The sequence below is a fragment of the Crinia signifera genome, chromosome 11 (genome assembly GCF_055691185.1).
Source record: "Crinia signifera chromosome 11, ASM5569118v1, whole genome shotgun sequence".
NCBI lineage: Eukaryota > Metazoa > Chordata > Amphibia > Anura > Myobatrachidae > Crinia > Crinia signifera.
Window position 1 is genome coordinate 60,308,216 of NC_139227.1, and position 19,286 is coordinate 60,327,501.

The 19,286-nt window shown below is 44.4% G+C and overlaps 2 protein-coding genes across 11 annotated transcripts in view; one reads left to right on the forward strand and one right to left on the reverse strand.

Moving 5' to 3' along the window:
* Positions 1-19,286, reverse strand: part of DRC7 (dynein regulatory complex subunit 7) — a 224,720-nt gene that overhangs the window by 160,330 nt on the left and 45,104 nt on the right. The window lies entirely within an intron of this gene.
* Positions 1-19,286, forward strand: part of LOC146045815 (uromodulin-like) — a 122,530-nt gene that overhangs the window by 69,062 nt on the left and 34,182 nt on the right. The window lies entirely within an intron of this gene.

A 19,286-nucleotide genomic window follows, 5' to 3' on the forward strand; every position in this document is an offset into this window, starting at 1 on the left:
TAAAGTTTAAGAGGCATTCCCACTGCCTCTTAAACGTTATTTTAACATGTTGAAATACCATTTAGCTTTAAACGGTATTTCAACTCTGGCACTTTCCCACTGCAGCCTTTAAACAGTAAATTGCGCTGAAAATCATCAATTTACCGTTTTTTAGCTGCAGTGGGAAAGGGGCATGAGAGTAGTACAAGTATCTGGTTATTGTTTCTTGTTCACTTACCTGTGATGTAGTGTAGTGTAAGTGTTGTGTTATTTTGCAGTTACTGGGGGTGAGGGACATTGTGGGTGATGGGGGCGCTGATGTGTAAGACCAGAGGCGTAGGGTGCAGCCAGGGCACCCGGAGCAAGCTCATGTCACGGCGCCCCCCCCCCATGTCACGGCGCCCCCCCCATATATATTTATATAAACACACAAATATCAGCATGAAAATTTAAGCAAAGGATGCCAACAAGAGAATAGGGACAGTGCGCACGGGACTGTCATAAACCAAAAAGGGACAGGTCCTTGCTAGATAGGCATGTGTTCCCACAATAGTACCCCCAATTCAAATTACCCACTCACTTCTGCAACATTTTTCACATTCTATCAAATGAGTTTCCTATTAATTTTAAGTCACAAGTTAGAATATGCACACACACGCGCACGTTTTTTTTCACCAAATACGCGCACATTTAAAAACACACTCTCCTTTCCCCTCTATCACTTAAAAATATGCATGCACATAAACACAGATGCCTACTGTCACATTTATTACGGATCCTCCCACACCACACCTGCATTGTCTTTACTTGTTGTGGTTACCTGTGGCAGAGGAAGAGAGAACTTCCCCCTGCAAGCAGGCAAAGTACCATGTGAAGAACTGCTAGATGATCGTGAGGTGATCCGTGCTGGCTGCAGGGCAAGAAGAGACAGGCCAGCCTCCCCCCTCAGCGTGTATGTCACTGACTGCCGCAGCTGCTGCTGCGGGCTCCTGGCTTCAGCTGAGAGGGGTCAGGCCAGCCGCTGCCATCCTCTGTGCATAAGGGGGTCAGGGCAGCCGCTGCCACCCTCACACCCCTCTCCAAGGACTTACAGTACTGGCTCATAGCTCCAGCGGCTCCGTGTATGGGGATACATACCATCCGCTGCCGCCTGCACACCCCTCTTCGTGGGTGTATGCGGCTTCCGCTGCTGCTGCGGTCGGGCTCCCCTGGCTGAGGTGTAAGTTTTCAGCAGCCAGTGCTGGGCCGGCTCTGTGCACAGGTTCGCGCGCCGCTGCCTGACATCCACATAGCGCGATTTACACAGTGCTCAACTAAATTGCACCACTGATGCGCCTTACAAACAACCGGCGCCTGGAGCTTAAGCTCCACCAGAACCACCCTAGCTACGCCTCTGTGTAAGACCATGAGAGGGAGATGCTGGTGGGGTGTGAGTGACAGTGAGAGGGGGACGCTGGCAGTGTGTGACAGTGAGAGGGGACGCTGGTGGCATGTGGCCATGTGGAGAGGGGGGTGCTAGCAGTATTATATATTTTCATTTTCTTATATAGCGCGGCAGATTGCGCCACAGCATCTTATATAGCGCAGCAGATTTGTTGCGCTTGACAATTGTAGATTGTGATAATACAAACTGGATAACAGACAGAGATGGAGGTAGGAGAGCCCTGCTGCAAGCTTACAATCTATAGGGACATAGGAGAGAAACACAAGGACAGGTGCCAGTTATAGCATAGCAGTCCCACCAAGTTGCAGCTCCAGAAGGGAAGCTACATAATACATAAGTGCCTCAGAGGGTTATGTGTGCAGTACCCAAATATTATAGGCTTGCCTGAAGGTGAGTTTTCAGGGAACGTTTGGAGGCTAGTAGAGTCTTATTGTATGTGGAAGGGCATTCCATGGTTGTGGGGAGAGGGGGACGCTGGTGTTGTGCGGTTATGGGGAGAGGGAGGGCTCTGGTGGTGTGTGGTCATGTGGTTTGGGGGGGTGCTAGCTGTGTGTAGTTATTTCTTTATATATTTCTCTTTCAATTATCCTGGTGACACAGCTTCACATTGGGATGTAGGAGGGTCCGAAGGAGCCAGGCACCTATGCTAAAAGCTTTGAGAGGTAGGATCCTCCCTTCTGCTTCCCAGAATCCCAAGTTTGTTAGGTGCCCACCGGAGTGGGTGCTTTGCTGGGCTGCGATAGCAGCCAGAAGAAGGTAGCTAGGTGTGTGTTTTATTAATTTTACACTTAGTTAGGTAGGCCCTGGGGTATCCCTGAACCGGCTCGCCGCGGGGGGTTGGGTGCCCCGTGATGGTGGCCGCCGTTTTCTGCAGGGTTTCCAAGCTGAATCTCTGCGGAGAAAGCTTGTCAAAGGAGCCTGCGGGCGGGTCCAAGTGATCCCAGCTTGAGGGGAGGCACTAGGGAGAGGAGAATCTGCATAATAGGAGTGGCTGCAGGAGGTAGTTGGCGCCAGTGAGCAACAGACCCCGCAGGGACGAAAGGTCTCTTCCTTTTACTCAGTTTTTTAGCGCCTTTGGAACGCTGACTGCGGAGCTGAAGGGAATCCTGCAGAGTATTGGATTTCTCCTGGGCATCGCCATCCCCGCTGACCAGAAAGGGTCTGAAAGCTGCAGACAGATAAGTGCTGGCATATATTGACTGTGTACTATATGCCTGACATTTTGCACTGTGTGTTTAAACATGACAGAAAGGCATTCTGCTGCTGTGGGGGAGGGAGCCCTTACCACATTGAGTACACGCAGAGTTTGTGATTTGTAATTAACCCCTGAACAGATGACTCAAGGGGATATTTGCCCTGTATGTGCTGCTGTCCACTGGCTCAGAGAGTGGAACAGCCAGAACCAGCGTGGGCTGCGGCCCTGGGCAGGTCAGTCACTGCTTTGGTACAGGTGTTAAATAGTCAGAGGGATGAGATGGTAAAGTCTCCTAGACCATCATCATCCTCTCAGCAATCTTCTGGATCATATCCCTTAACTCAAAGGCGTCCAGCTTTTCTGCAGGTAGTGCAAGACATAGTTTAGGCTTTAAGTTTGCTAAGGATCCTGAAGTTACATCTAGACATATTGGGTGAGAATTAGAAAGTGAGAGATTTGGTAAGAAATCTCAAGTTTTTTTTAAAGCGGCAATCATTTACACTTCCAAACCTGTTTGATTTTGCCGTGTAAATGATTGCTGCTTTAACCCCTTACCGACACAGCCTGTTTTTGCCTTCCTGACAGAGCCCTTTTTTTCAAATCTGACATGTCTCACTTAAGTGGGGATAACTTTTTTTTGCTTTTACTTATCCCAGTGATTTTGAGATTGTTTTCTCGTGACACATTGTACTTCAAGTTAGTGGTAAATTTGGGTCGATACAGTCTGTGTTTTTTTGTGAAAAATACCAAAATGTCGTAAAAAAATTGAAAATTTAGCAATTTGCAAAATGTTAAATTTTCTGCTTGTGAGACAAATAATCATACCACTCAAAATAGTTAATAACTAACATAGACCATATGTCTACTTTATGTTTCCATCATTATTTCAACCTCCTTTTAATTTTTTTGGACACTAGGAGGCTTAAAATATGAATAGCAAATTCTCAAATTTTCAAGAAAATTTAACACTTATTTTTTTTGGGACCAGTTCAGTTCTGATGTGACTTTGAGGGACTTGTATGTGAGACACCCCCATAAATGATGCCATTTCAAAAACTGCACCCCTCACAGTATTCAAAACAGCATTTTGGAAGTTTGTTAACACTTTAGGTGTTTCACAGGAATTTAAACAAAGTGTAGGTGAAATTTGAAAATTTCATTTTTTTTTGCAGATTTTCAATTTTAATAAATTTTTCTAAGGAACACATTAGATTTTACTAGAGAAATGTGACTAAAAATTGATTCCCCCAATTCTTTTGTTTTAATAAATATCCTATATGTGGCCCTCGTGTGCACGTTGACCAAACCACAGGCTTCATAATAGAAGGAGCACCTACTTGATTTTGGAGCCTCCTTTTTATGAGATTATTTTTTAGGCACCATGTAGGTTTCTAGGCACCATAAGATGCTAAAAGTTAGGAACCCCCCCCACAAGTGACCCCATTTTGCAAACTACACCCCTCAGGGAATTCATCTAGGGGTATAGTGTACATTTCAAACCCCCAGGGGTTTCACCAATTTTGGTACAACTGGGCTGTGAAAATGAAAAATTACATTTTTTTACACAAAAATGCAGTTCTGGCTCAATTTTTCATTTTCACAAGGAATGAAGGAGACAAAGCACCCCAAAATCTGTGCCCCAATTTCTCCCGAGTACGGAAATGCCTCATATGTGACCAAAAAATGGCAGGACTCATAAGGGAAGGAGTGATATTTGGATTTTGCAGCACAGATTCTGGTGGAATGAATGGTGGGTGCTATGTCGCATTAGCAAGACCCCCGAAGCACGGTGAAATGATGAACCTAATAATCCATAGATGTGTGGTATATTTTAAAGCACTCCTTCATACATAGGCCGGGTTTGTCGGGGCAAGTTTCACAGTGGAAAATAGTTTGCTTTCGTATTCCCTTTTTATAGCAAACTTTGCACCTTTTTTGTGTCCTGCCCTTTTTTCCAGTGGAGGGGATTTCGTTAGGAAAATGCTGCCCTGATACAATACGGGGGCCAGTACTAGAAGTACTGGGGACCTCTGCCTGCTGGTTCCCAAATATTAGGCCCTTTATGACTTCCTCTTGAAAGTGCATAAATGTCCCCGTCTGGCTGGTAGAACGGAATAGTACGTAAGCGTTATACAGTGCCATCTGGATGATATACACGGCCAGCTTCTTATACCATATTTTTGTTTTCCGCAGGGCACTGTACGGCTTCAGTACCTGATCTGAAAGATCCACTCCGCCCATGTACTTATTGTAATCAAGGATACAAATAGGTTTTGAGGTGTGGGTACTGGTACCTCGTACAGGGACGGAGGTGGTACTGTCTCCGTGAATTGTTGTCAGTATAAGGACATCCCTCTTGTCCTTATATTTGACCAACAACATATTTTCGGTGGATTGTGCCCTGCTTTCACCCCTTCTCAGTACTTGGGCAATGTGCGTTTTTGGGAGGCCTCTTTGGTTCTTGCGCACAGTACCGCAAGCTGCTGTACCTCTTGAACCAAGGGCCTTAAACAGGGGGATGCTGGTGTAAAAGTTATCCACATAGAGGTGATAACCCTTATCCAGGAAGGGGTGCACTAAATCCCAGACAATCTTTCCACTAACACCTACGAGGAAGGGGGGGCATTCTGGCGGTTCAATTCTTGTGTCCTACCCTTCATATACCCTAAACCTGTGGGTGTACCCTGAGGTACTTTTGCACAGCTTATACATTTTTATGCCATACCTTGCCCTCTTATTGGGAAGGTACTGGCGGAATTTAACCCTTCCTTTAAAATGTATAAGTGACTCGTCTACACAAATGAATTTTTGGGGGATGTACATCTCAGCAAATTTGGCGCTGAAATGATCAATGACCGGCCTACTTTAAATAGCCGGTCAAAGGTGGGATCATCTCTGGGTGGGCACTGTGCATTATCGTTGTAATGCAAAAATTTAAGGATCGTCTCAAAACGAGTCCGGTTCATGGCCATACGATGAAGTGGGGTGCTGTACAGAACATCTGTACTCTAATATTGCCTAATTTCTGGCTTTTTTACTATGCCCATATGTAACACCAGACCCCAAAACGTCATCATCACTACTGCATCTACAGGGGTCCACCTAGCAAATGATGACGTGGGGTTTTGGGCAATAAACTGCTGGGCATATAAATTACTTTGGTCCACCATTTAAATTTATAAAATCATCAGAGAAAAAGACTTTGAAAGTCAATTTCTTTGAGGCCTGTACTATCAAATTGGATTCCTGGGTTGGCCAAAAACTCAGGAACCTGGGGCTAGAAAATTGTCTGGTGGTGGGGTCCATACGAGATCAATCATTGGGGGGGGGGTCTCAGCTGCTCTACGGGGTTGTCTTTGAGGGGGTCCCTCATCACTAGAGGAGGAAGAGGAGCTTAAGACAAATGCCAATTCATTGCTTACTTCACTGGCTGTGTCAGTGTCAGAGGCAAGAAGGGCATATGCCTCCTCCGCTGAAAACAGTCTTTGCGATGATTGGGACATTTTTATTATTTTTAAGTGTAGTGTTTCAACACGTGTATAGTGTAGGGGGGGGGGGTACAAACTTTATTTCAACACAGGGGGTATGTAGTGTGTATGTAGTGCTTTAACACGTGTAAGTTAAAAGAAAAAAAAAAACTCCTGCGCCAAAAATTGAGCACAGATGCTGATCAGTGATGTACGTCACTGATCAGCGCTCAGCGGGCACAGGACACCCACAAAAGCACCGTGGGTGTAAAAAATTAAAAAAAAAAAGACTCCACAGCACCGTCCAAAAAAATAAAATAAAAAAAAAATGCTGATGAGTCAAAGGCAACAGTAATTTGATAAAAAAAAAAAAAAAAAATAGATCAACCCTGTGCCAAAAATGCTGATCAGTGATGTACGTCACTGATCAGCGCTCTGCGGCCACAGGACACCCACAAAATCACAGTGGGTGTAAAAAAAAAAATTAAAAAAAACGCCCACAACACCCCCCCAAAAAAAAAACAACTGCTGATCAGTGATGCAACTGATTAGCAGTGAGGGCCAGCAGGCACACCTGTGGGTGCAACCTGACAGGGTATATATAAAAAAAAAAAACCTGCACCCCAAAAAAGGTGCTGATCAGTTAGTTTATACTGATCAGCACAAAAGGGGGGCAGCAGATACAAAATGATATCACACAATTTCTGACACAATGACGCTGCTGCTGCTGCAGCAGCAGCAACACAAGCACCAGGAAGTCACAGGAGCTGGCACGGATGCCACCAACGCTGATCAGGTAAGTATAGGGCACAGATGGGCACGGAGACCGCTCTGCACGCTGTTCCTGACCGGAATGGCGGCTGCAGAGCTGTCTCTGGTATTTTCTATGTGGTGTAATGGCTGTGATTGGTCCGTCGTTCCGACGGACCAATCACAGCCTTTTGGGGGCAGGTGGGGTGAGGTGGGGTGACACCAGTGTCACCCTTACACCCGGTGGTGATTGGTGCTGTACTTAACAGCACCAATCACCAACGATCCCTGTGTCACCGGCGAACGTTATTCGCCGGTACACAGAAAACGCTGTAATTGGCTGTTCAACAGCCAATCACAGCGATCGCCGATGGGCGGGGGCATCGCTGCCCCCCCTGGGCAATGAGGGAAGATGTCTGCTGTCAGGGACAGCAGACATCGTCCCTCTGTCACCGCGTCTCTAAATGCGGTTACAGTTACAAGTCATGACGTACATTTATGCCATGTGTCGGGAAGTACATCCCGACCATGACGTAAATGTACGTCAAATGTTGGGAAGGGGTTAAAAAAACTGGAGATTTCTTACGAAATCTCTCAATTTCTGAATCTCTCATCCTATTAAATGTCACCCTCTGTTTCTTCTCCTCCTGTTTTGGATGATTCAGAGGAGGAGGGAGAGTGCGGGGCAGAAATGCCCTGGTATCAGGGGGAGGAATTGGATAATTCTGTCCCTGGTGTAGAAGATTTGATTCTAGCTGTAAAGGCCCCCATACATTAGGCTGACTTGTCCTTAGGACAAGTCGGACCCAATGCTCCTGTGAGCCGCCCGGGAGGCTCACACACAATTTGGCATTTGAGCCAAATTTGACATGTGATAAATCGCTTGCAATTTATCACATGTCGGGGGCGGGCGGTGAGGGTCAGGGGGCGACGGTGCTCTTATCAGGGGAGCAGTGGGGCAGGCAGCGGGTCCCTGAGTGCTAAGCTGGCGGCGCCGGGGTGTGCTGACCTGGCCGGGCGGTGATGATCATAGATATCAGCAGCGCTGCGGGAGTCGGGACGGGACGCGCAGTGGCGGGTATTAGATTTTAAAATACCTGTCAAATGACTGGCCGTTCTCTGATTGGCTGGCTGAGAGCTCACAGCGCTCGTCCCTGCACCTTTCTCCTAGCTACATTTCTCCAGCAGCACGCCGGCCTCATCACCTATATCTCCCATCCGCTCCTTGAAGACGGGACCTTGGTGACTGATCCCGGCACCCAGTACTGCCTTCTGCTCCGCTCCTTTCCCCACCTTCTTCCTCTGGGTACAAGGTAACATATATACTATTTTTCTACATACATTAATGTCACTTTCAGCAGCAGATATAATTTTGGTGCATCTCTAAATAAATTTGTTGGTTATCACCGCTGATTGGCAATTAATCTACTGTGCTACTGTGCTTCTGTGGCTATCTGTGACTATTGATCCAGTTCATGTTATACATTCGTGTTGGGAATTGTCAGATTGATTGTTGTCACTAAACCATTGTTGGTGCCCACGCTGTGAGCACATACATGCATTTGTTTTTCCTTGCAGAGGATTTCTGTGCAGTGGCGACATAGGTTGTTTTTTCCTACAGTCAAACTTGTCATACTAATGACCAATAACAGACTTAATTTAACACCTCTACCAAGGACACACTTTGTTATAAAATTTACTGCTAGAAAGTAACGGTATCAACATCTTTAATTGTTGATTTATCAACATTTAGTCACAACCTTATTACAGCCACACATTAAAGGTTAAAAGGTTGCTGAACACCATTGATATATTATTGATACATGAATACCTATGTATCATTTTATACAAAAAATTTTTTTTTTGTCTGTGTCCTTTTGCTCAGTTGCATGTGAAGATTTTTCAACCAATTGCCATGTTAATAGGCTACAATAGACTGAATTCAATATCTTCACTCTGAGCACACACTTTTATAAATCTGCTACCAGACATTAATAGTATAAACATTTATACTTGCTGATCCATCAGCCTGTGTCAGAAATATTACCTTTGCCTCCCCCGCGCCCCCCCCCCTCTTCTCCATCTCTACTTTCCGTGTAGAGAGAGACTTTCTGGTGGCGAATTTCAACCCTGCAATGCTTCAGTATCAGGGCTGACCTAACACCACTTACCTCTTCTCACTGGCCATTTTTCTATCAGTGTATCTAACTCTTCTCTCACCCCCCTTCCACTCATTTTTTTGAAGAAGGCGGGCAACAGAAAGAGTAGACTCTAACTCACTGTACTACCTCCCCCCCCCCCTTTTTTTCCCTTGCCTTTTCCATCTTTTTAAAGGATACCTGCTCTAGTTACCATACTAAGATGTTTCTTATAACATACGGCTAACTACCATTTAGGGGCATACTATATGTGACTCTCTGTAGTATATTCTCAAATTTAACTAAAAATATACTTTCAAATACATACAGATAAGTCACATACTCTGGATTTGTCATCAGCTATCCTATCATAGTTTTTTTTTAAAAATCATATTTGCATAATTTATGCTATATGTCTATTTAAAATAACACCACCAACTGCCACTGTTTTGGATACCATTACATGAACATCTATCAGTGGCCATTTCTTGCTCACAAGAAAATATGCAAAATATTTAAATTACTATTTAACTCTTTATGGCTAATTTTGCTTTATATGAATTAATAGTTATCACTATTTTAGACTAAATGGAATTAAAAGTTAAGTTTTAACTTATTCATTGTACACCATCCCTAACAAATTAAAAGTGTGCCTCCAAAAAGGAATCCTTGTCTGCGAATGGCTGCCCACTCTCTGTGGACTACCATTTCTCTTCTCCTTAAGTATACTAGTACTTGATTCCTGGAGGCACCTCCAACGGTATGAAGGTGCCCATACACGGTCCGTTAAACGGATCCGTTTGGGTCTTAATTAGCATGCATCGTATCGGATCGCATGCCTAGTGCATGCAATGCGATCCGATACGATGTTTAGCTAGTACAAAAAGTATGTGCAGCACATACTTTTTGTACCGTACTATGTGATGCGCAGGAGCGCGCATCGCATAGTACAAAACGGACGGTCCGGGAACGGACCGTCTATGGGTACCTTACCTGTTGTATGTCATCAAATACATAGTTTTTCTAGTTGGTTCTTTAACTATTTGTGACTCTCTTATTGTCCTGTGCATGATACTACTCCTACTTATCTCTGTCAGATTTATCTGAGTGTACTCTCAGTTCTGTATCGTTTGCACAGACTTCCTCTTACGATTTGGGTGTACCCTTATTCACCCATATATACATTCTCTTAAACCTACAATACTGCTTTTCCTTCCATTTTTCCTAACTGATGTGCGCCCTAACTGATGTGCGCTATGTCAGGTTTCAAACTACTGTCAGAATTATCGGCCAGCCGTAAGGTTGAAGACTTGGAAGGTATTTTTACTACGTCATCCACAAACTCTGGATCAAAAGCCAATTGGGATGATGACCTCCTAAAACTAAAAAGACTATTGCAGAAACAGACTCGAGTCAATTGGGATTTGACTAGTCTCGAGAATTATTTTAAGCAAAAAATAGTTCCCAGAGGTCTGAGGTCACGTACATTCCCAGCTTTTGAATTGGCTACTGAAGCATTAAAAACCGACTGGGAAAACACTTTAACCAAATGCTCCCTGGACCTAATCGGGATTCTTATCAAACATAATCACCTGGTCTTGGATGAATGCGACAAAGAAATAACTAGCCTAGGTAAGAAATTAGAAACCTGGGAACAGGACAACGGCTTCCAAAAAGCGTTCGAGACTATCAAGCAAAATCTTGATACTTATGAATTGACCATCATTGAACGAAAGAAATCTAAATTCGGGAGGGACAAGAGGGACTTTGACTCAGGCAACATCTACAAGTGGAGATCAACCAACCGTACCAATACTAGTACCAACAGACCAGACCATTACAGTTCATCCGAAATTGAGTCATCCGACAATGACGAAATTGCTGAAATCGGCACGAGACCCAATACTAATTATCGGGGTAAAACTGCCGAAAGACAGTCTTCTTTTTTAGAGGAAAGCCGGCAACCAAAAGAAAGATGAGGAGAGGCAAAAAGAGGAAGAGCAAGGCGAAGATGGGAATCCACGTCCCCAAGACGTTATCAAACCCGGAGGTACCCACTCTAGCCCCCAACACCAATCCTCTTAACATCATCAACCTCTCAGATCGCATTCTTACCACGGAACAATCGGATGTACTAAGCAAAGGCCTCTCATTTTCACCATCAAGATCTCTTAACCGTTTTGGATGGGAGCGCGACCTTAGGCTATTTGGACGCAAACTCCTTCTCAAAAAGTTTTTCCATACAAACGAGGACCTAACATCGGATCAACTAGATCAATCTGACTCCTCGACTAATGGTCCGCATTGGAATACGCAAGAACTACAAGCAATCTCCACTCTTGAAGAACTAATGGATGAAGATTCCACACATTCAATTTGTGGACCCCCCCAAGAGACCATATTGTAAGAAGCGTTCTACTTTTACACCTTCTGAGCAGATTAGTCCTGAGATCAAAGTCTTTATGACTCTTGTGTCTAAAGAAATGGACAATATTCATAATCGTCGTAATAGATGGAGTGGTAACAACAATCTCACTGTAGGAGAGAAGAGAGCGATACAGGAATCCAGTGTTGGACCAATTTGGTCATCAAACCATCGGATAAGGGCGGTAATATTGTCCTGTGGCCACAGGACATGTATATCAATGAAGCCCTGAAACAACTCAATGACACAAAGTGCTATCATACTCTCCTACTCAATCCCACCCCCAACTATACTGAGCTATATTACAACATTATCGATCAAGCATTCGCCAATGGAACAATCTTGAAAGCTGAACACTCCTTCCTACGCACAGAGAACCCCAAAATTCCAACACTATTTGTTGCCTAAAGTGCACAAAAATGTATCGGTACCTCCAGGCGAACCTATTGTGTCTGGGTGCGAAAGCCTAACTGAGAATGCAAGCACCTTTATCGACGTCCATCTCAGACCACATGTAACAGATCATCTTTCCTACGTCAAAGATACAACTGACGTACTCAGGAGACTACATGATGTCGAACTTGAAAAAAATAACTATTAGTCAGTATGGATGTTGAGTCCTTATATACGTCAATAGGACACTCCCTTGGTCATCAAGCAACCAAATATTTCTTGGATATGGAAGGAATGGGTGATTTCCAAAAATGTATTCTCAAACTGTTGCCTTTTATATTACATCATAATTATTTCGTCTTCAATGACCGCTTCTACCTCCAGGTTAGAGGCACAGCTATGGGGGCGGCTTGTGCGCCCACATATGCTAACCTCTTTCTTGGATGGTGGGAGCGGGAACATGTCTTTAAAAATGATGAAGATGTCCTGACCCAGAAAATCATTGTTTGGCTGAGATACATTGACGACGTCATGTTTATCTGGGACGGAACAGAACAAGAACTTACACAGTTTATGACACGTCTAAACCACAATTAATTAAATTTGAGATTCACCTACGAGTTCAGTAAAGACACCATTTCCTTCCTGGATCTGCGGATATACCGCAATGAAGATGACCAGATTGCGACCAAACTAGTCCGCAAACCTACAGCTACTAAACTAAGTGTACTACACAACTCTTGCTCACACTTTCCACCGACTGTTAGGAACATTCCGAAAGGCGAATTCCTGAGGCTCAAACGCAACTGCTCAAGTCAAGATGAATACGATAAACCAAGCTTGGAACTATCACAACGTTTGAAAGCACGAGGCTACAGCAATCGCCTGATTAAGAGATCCAGATCAGCCATAATGGCACTTGACAGATAAACTAGTCTTTGAAACCAAAACAAAAGAGATCCAGATCAGCCATAATGGCACTTGACAGATAAACTAGTCTTTGAAACCAAAACAAAATCAGTTGACAGCGCCCCCAGATTTGTTGGCGACTTTTGCAACAATTGGAGAGAGATGAGAAATGCCATTCAAAAACATTGGCATATTCTCAAATCTGATCCTGATCTTGCCAAAGATTTAGGTGATTCTGTATCTATGAGTTGGAGGAGATCTCCTAACCTCAAAGATGCATTAGTTAAAAGCCATTTTATTCCAAGACCCAAGAAAGATCCCATATGTCGAGGCACATTCCCATGTGGCACATGTAAAATCTGCAACCTTGTGACCCCTACTGTGTCAGTTACGGACAAATATGGGAAACTACACCACATTAATGAATATTTCAATTGCAAAACAACCAATGTGGTGTATTGTGTCACTTGTTCTTGTGGTAAGAAATACATAGGGATCACAACAAGGATGCTAAAAAATAGGATACTTGAGCACTTCGGGACCATAAGGAATGCATCCAGAGATTTGGCTAACATGAAACAGATCACCACAGTGGCCAGACATTTTCATCGACATCGGAATGACAGACAACATCACAAAATAGGTGTCTTCTGTTTGGAGAGAATACATCTGGGGATACGAGGTGGAGACACCATGAAGGAACTTCTTAAAAAAGAAAGTCAGTGGACTTTCTATCTTGGTACCCTTGCACATAATGGTCTTAACGAATACATTAATTACAGTATCTTTGTTTAATCCCAAAACTGTCATCCATTACCATTTAAACCTTAATATTTCTTTTTTTGTTCCCCTTTCTTTCTGTGCCGTATATTTCTTTACCGCAAATATTGCTATTTATCATATAGAAGTATAGCTATATGCTCAAACTGCTTAACTCAAGACATATATTCATTTTGCTTGGGTTTCTCTAATGTCGACACAAGACTACAAATCCTTTAATCTGTAGCCTTTTACACTTTTCTCGGTGTATCTTCACTGTGTTGTTTGGCCCTCTTTTTTTTTTTTCACTATAATTGTGGTTTTTCACTCATTGTATGCATCATCCATCACCCTCACATTTTGTTTCACTTGCCGACAGTCAGCACATATATGTAATTTGCTGTATTCGCACTTTAAGTACATGACCCAGTACACCTATCACTGTCCAATGATACAATTAGTCATTAATTGGTCTCTTTCTTGTTAGATTTTACTTCTATACATTCACATTATTGATCACATAAATCCATATCCATACACTTGATCTCATTCCAAACCTATATGTACATTCACACTCCTTTTTCTCTCCCTTCCTCCTCTCCCCCTTTTCCCCCTCCCTTTCCCCATTCTCTCTGCACTGCTGTCACCCTCAGTACTCCCGCTATGTTTCAATCTTCTTGTACATCACCATTTTCATTTACACTCTTTCTCCTATGCCCGTCATTCCATCACAAATATATACAATTATATCCCTCCCTTTTTTCACTAACACCAATAACATCGGCACTACCTACCAGACTACAATAATTAATCACCTTTTATTTTATTTAATCTCAGTCATTTGCGCATATCTTCTGCGCAATTTACTTGCGCTCACCTATTTATTTATCTATCCAATTACTATTTATATAAATTTATCATACATATTACACTTATGTATTCAATAGATAACCTTAAATTTATCACTATTCAGCAGCCAACTATTTATCACACCAGATAATTTGATATTGCTTAAAACCTCTCCCCTTTTTTACCTCATAAAATACGGTGATATAAAAAACGTATATATTAATTTAATTTCTTTAATAATAATCTTTTTCAATATTATTCTTCCTTACTTTAATAAAAATATATACTAATTTAAGCTCTTTAATAAAAATCCTTTTCAATATTGTTTTTCTAAGGCGTTACTTATAATATTTTTCAGTATGTCCCCATTCATTGTTTAAAACCATTTTCTGGTAATTATCTCACTTTTGTGTCTGTTTATTAAATTCATCATCATCATTCCCTCTCCACTCATTACAATGTATTCAGTTATCCCCTGTGATTAGCTCTCGTTCTCTGCACGTTGTAAAATTTACCGCTAATACGCTCTGCTCATTTTAGCTGGCAACAGCTAAGTCAGCCAATCAATCTCAGCTGCAACCAATATGCAATCAATTGCACATAAATACCTGACATCGCGCTCACCACGTTAGGCTTCAGGTGATCAAGCCCACGTGGTGAAACGTGTTCTGATTGACGCTGCATAGGCGCTAGCAGCTCCCTCAGTCCATGGGGAACTGCCAGCCGTGACACAGTTCCAGTCACCCCCAGACGCCGCAGCTCCTTGCTCCCTGCTTCCTTCTCCGGGTGCTTGTGACATGCTGGCGGCGCATCTCTGTCCTGCTCTGCCTAGGCATCAGGTCAGACCTAACACAGCTCACAGCGCTCGTCCCTGCACCTTTCTCCTAGCTACATTTCTCCAGCAGCACGCCGGCCTCATCACCTATATCTCCCGCCCGCTCCTTGAAGACGGGACCTTGGTGACTGATCCCGGCACCCAGTACTGCCTTCTGCTCAGCTCCTTTCCCCACCTTCTTCCTCTGGGTACAAGGCAGAGGCGTAGCGAGGGCGGTGCCGGCGGAGCACACGCTCCGGGCGCAGGATGATTGCATGGCGCCGGAGCTGTGCTATGGCACCGCCAGCTCGCTCGCCAGCCAGCTCCCCCGCCCGCCCGCTAGCTTCCCCGGCGCGCCCGCCAGCTTGCTTCCCCACTCCGTCCGCTGCTGCTATGTAAAATTCACGCCGGGTCCCGCTGGACCGCTAGCCAATGGGCGCTTGCGGTCCAGCAGCCAATCAACTGATGGCTGCTGGACCGCGAGCGCCTATTGGCTAGCGGTCCAGCGGGAGATATGAATTTTAAGTAGCCCCGGACACAGCGCAGAGAGCTGTGAGCGGGCGGCAGTGTGCACACTGGCAGGGGAGAGGAGAGGGGAGGGGTGCACACTCACAGCATACACACACTGTCTCTGTCAGCACAGGCAGGGGGGCGCCTGGCTGTAACTATGGTGTACTCCCACCCTCCACCCACCCTGCTGCCCTCACCCTCCTAACCACATAACCCACCCACCTTGCTGCACCCACAAACCCACCCTACTGCAGCCACCCACCCACCCTGCTGCATCCTACTGCAGCCACCCACCCTGCTGCATCCTACTGCACTCACCCACCCACCCTGCTGCATCCTACTGCACTCACCCACCCACCCTGCTGCATCCTGCTGCCCCTTTGGCATCGAGCATGAAGCCCCTTGGCATTGAGCATGAAGCCCCTGGCATTAAGGTAAGTGGCACTTATGTGTCAAATGTGTAATTGGCATTATGATGTGTTGTATGTAATGGGCATTGCAGAGTGTTATATAGTATGTCGTGGGCATTATGGTGTGTTATATAGTATGTCATGGGCATTACAGTGTGTTATATAGTATGTCATGGGCATTGCAGAGTGTTATATGAGTGTTATATAGTATGTCATGGGCATTGTGGAGTGTTATATAGTATGTCATGGGCATTGCGGAGTGTTATATAGTATGTCATGGGCATTGTGGAGTGTTATATAGTATGTCATGGGCATTGCGGAGTGTTATATAGTATGTCATGGGCATTGCGGAGTGTTATTTAGTATGTCATGGGCATTGCGAGTGTTATTTAGTATGTCATGGGCATTGCGGAGTGTTATATAGTATGTCATGGGCATTGCGGAGTGTTATATAGTATGTCATGGGCATTACAGTGTGTTATATAGTATGTCATGGGCATTGCGGAGTGTAATATAGTATGTCATGGGCATTGCAGAGTGTTATATAGTATGTCATGGGCATTACAGTGTGTTATATAGTATGTCATGGGCATTATGGTGTGTTATATAGTATGTCATGGGCATTACAGTGTGTTATATAGTATGTCATGGGCATTGCGGAGTGTTACAGGGACGTGCAGTCAGGGGAGGCAGTGCCTCCCCTGTCATTAATGATTAAAATAATACAAAGAAGATACTCATGACACATATTCTGTCTCATAAGTATTTTATTTATATTAATTTAATCCTTTTTAACTGTGAAATCATGTTTTAATTGATCTGGAGGCACCAAAAGCGGTGCCTCCAGTTGCCCTGTACAAATGGATAGAAGCAGGGGGGCGGACAGGGGTTGGGGACAAACAGATGGCTGTAAAAGCCCATTAAAAGTGCATGCCTAAGCGGCACCTTTATAGGTGCCTCAGAGACAGGGGCGTGCCGCTGCGCCTGCAGTGCAGCTTGCCAGTACCTTTCTGAGCTGATCCCTGGGGCTGCGGACGAAGAGGCAGAGCTACTGTACTTCTCCTTAATGCCAGCAGCAGCCTGCCGTGCTCTTTTCCTCATAACCTGGCCCGTTGTTCAACTGCACAGGGCAGCGCTGCACGGCTCGTCCGTCAGCTCACCCCCCAGCTCCTGCTCCTCCACGGCCGCCTGTACACTGCAGCAGTGCTGGCTGCCGACTGTTTCACCTGTTATGCGGCCGAGTGCAGTGCGGAGGTCGTCAGGCAGGCTGATAACATGCCGCCGCAGCCTGCCCAGAAGCCCAGCTCATCCCGCCAGTGTGTCCACCTCAGTCTAAAACTGCAGGTGCCGGCATTGCAGTGCGGAGCAGAGCTGAGCTCAGCAGCAGGAGGATCAGCGGCACCGCTCCCCAGTCCCCTGATTGCCTGTCATGTCCAGTGCCGGTCCCTGGGGCTCCCAACTGCCAGCAGCAAGGAGTATCCGCAGATAGCCTGATGCTGGACTCTCAGCTTCCAAATAACCCCTCTCCTTACTGTGAGTTATAAAAGTATATGGGGGGGGGGTTATGGTCGGGTGTCGTCGGCGGGATGGGGGGTCGGTTGTCAGCGAGGGGGGGGGGGTGCGGGTGCGGTAGTGGCTGTAACTGTGCCTCTCTGTACACAGCCACCACCGCACGTCACTGGAGTGTTATATAGTATGTCATGGGCATTATGGTGTGTTATATAGTATATCATGGGCATTATGGTGTGTTATATAGTATGTCATGGACATTGCAGAGTGTTATATAGTATGTCGTGGGCATTATGGTGTGTTATATAGTATGTCATGGGCATTACAGTGTGTTATATAGTATGTCATGGGCATTGCGGAGTGTTATATAGTATGTCATGGACATTGCGGAGTGTTATATAGTATGTCATGGGCATTGCGGAGTGTTATATAGTATGTCATGGGCATTGCGGAGTGTTATATAGTATGTCATGGGCATTGCGGAGTGTTATATAGTATGTCATGGGCATTGCGGAGTGTTATATAGTATGTCATGGGCATTGCGGAGTGTTATATAGTATGTCATGGGCATTGCGGAGTGTTATATAGTATGTCATGGGCATTGCGGAGTGTTATATAGTATGTCATGGGCATTGCGGAGTGTTATATAGTATGTCATGGGCATTGCGGAGTGTTATATAGTATGTCATGGGCATTGCGGAGTGTTATATAGTATGTCATGGGCATTGCGGAGTGTTATTTAGTATGTCATGGGCATTATGGTGTGTTATATAGTATGTCATGGGCATTATGGTGTGTTATATAGTGTGTTATATAGTATATCATGGGCATTATGGTGTGTTATATAGTATGTCATGGGCATTGCGGAATGTTATATAGTATGCAATAGGCATCATGTGTGGGCTTATGTGTAATTGGAATTACAGAGTTCACTAAAATGTCCAATGGGCATTACGGTGTGTGGTATAATGTTGGTCCCTGCCCACTTTTCACTGTGTAGGAGCCTCACCTACTACAAATTGGGGGGAAGGGGGGGCGCGAAACATGCCTTTGCTCCGGGCGCTGTGGCACCTAGCTACACCACTGGTACAAGGTAACATATATACTGTCTTTCTACATACATTAATGTCACTTTCAGCAGCAGATATAATTTTGGTGCATCTCTAAATAAATTTGTTGGTTATCACCGCTGATTGGCAATTAATCTACTGTGCTTCTGTGGCTATCTGTGACTATTGATCCAGTTCATGTTATACATTCGTGTTGGGAATTGTCAGATTGATTGTTGTCACTAAACCATTGTTGGTGCCCACGCTGTGTGCACATACATGCATTTGTTTTTCCTCGCAGAGGATTTCTGTGCAGTGGCGACATAGGTTGTTTTTTCCTACAGCCAAACTTGTTTACTAATGACCAATAACAGACTTAATTTAACACCTCTACCAAGGACACACTTTGTTATAAAATTTACTGCTAGAAAGTAACGGTATCAACATCTTTAATTGTTGATTTATCAACATTTAGTCACAACCTTATTACAGCCACACATTAAAGGTTAAAAGGTTGCTGAACACCATTGATATATTATTGATACATGAATACCTATGTATAATTTTATACAAATTTTTTATTTTTTTTGTCTGTGTCCTTTTGCTCAGTTGCATGTGAAGATTTTTCAACCAATTGCCATGTTAATAGGCTACAATAGACTGAATTCAATATCTTCACTCTGAGC